Source organism: Corvus brachyrhynchos, unplaced genomic scaffold (genome assembly GCF_000691975.1).
Source record: "Corvus brachyrhynchos isolate BGI_N302 unplaced genomic scaffold, ASM69197v1 scaffold720, whole genome shotgun sequence".
NCBI classification, from domain to species: Eukaryota; Metazoa; Chordata; class Aves; order Passeriformes; family Corvidae; genus Corvus; species Corvus brachyrhynchos.
In genome coordinates, this window is record NW_008235978.1 from 8,252 (window position 1) to 9,157 (window position 906).

At 61.8% G+C, this 906-nt stretch overlaps 1 non-coding gene across 1 annotated transcript; it reads left to right on the plus strand.

Annotated features, from left to right (window-relative positions):
- Window positions 1–84: 84 nt before the first annotated feature.
- Window positions 85–166, plus strand: TRNAL-AAG. The gene has a single exon. It is a non-coding gene; the product is annotated as a tRNA-Leu (tRNA).
- Window positions 167–906: the final 740 nt, after the last annotated feature.

Sequence of the window (906 nt, forward strand, 5' to 3'; positions counted from 1 at the left end):
GAGGCGCCGTTGCCAGGCGTAGGATCCCGGATCCCGGATCCCGGATCCCGGCTCCAGCTCCATTCCCGAGGGGCGCCGTGCCAGGGTAGCGTGGCCGAGCGGTCTAAGGCGCTGGATTAAGGCTCCAGTCCCTGCGGGGGCGTGGGTTCGAATCCCACCGCTGCCAGCTCTGTTTTAGCGCCTCAGGGACCTGGGCAAGCTCCTCAAGCGGCCCCTGGGAATCTCAGGAGGTTTAACCAGGCAGGTGCTGTGGGGCTGCTCTGGGGCACGGCACGGGATCCCCTCGGAATGGGAGATTGGGCAGGAATAGTTCCCTGTGAGGCTGGGCAGGCCCTGGCACAGGGTGCCCAGAGCAGCTGGGGCTGCCCCTGGATCCCTGGCAGTGCCCAAGGCCAGGCTGGACATTGGGGCTGGGAGCAGCCTGGGACAGTGGGAGGTGTCCCTGCCCATGGCAGGGGTGGCACTGGGTGGGCTTTGAGGTCCCTCCCGATCCAAATGGGGTCATTTTATGAAAAGCCTCAAACAAACCCTGATTGCTCCCCCAGCTCCCAGGTGAGGTTGTCCCAAACCTGAGGTTGTCCCGCGTGTGTCCCCCCGGTGACTGTTCGGGGGGCGCTGGGGCACAGCATTAAATCACCTAAAAATGGGTTTGCAGAGCTGAGTGGGCAAGGCCAGCACTGACAGAGCTGTTTCTGTGCTAAAACAGGGCTGTGCTGGGCACCAGCCAGGATGTGGTGAGAGGGGGCAGGGGTGAAGGAAAGCAGCCTGGCCTAAAACCATGGGGTCATGGCAAGGAAAGATTCATCCTGTGGTTTGGGAGGAGGAGGAGGAGGAGGAGGAACACATCATCCACTGAACGGGGGAGTTTTCATTGCATCATCTCCTCAGGCTCTGTGCACAAAAGGA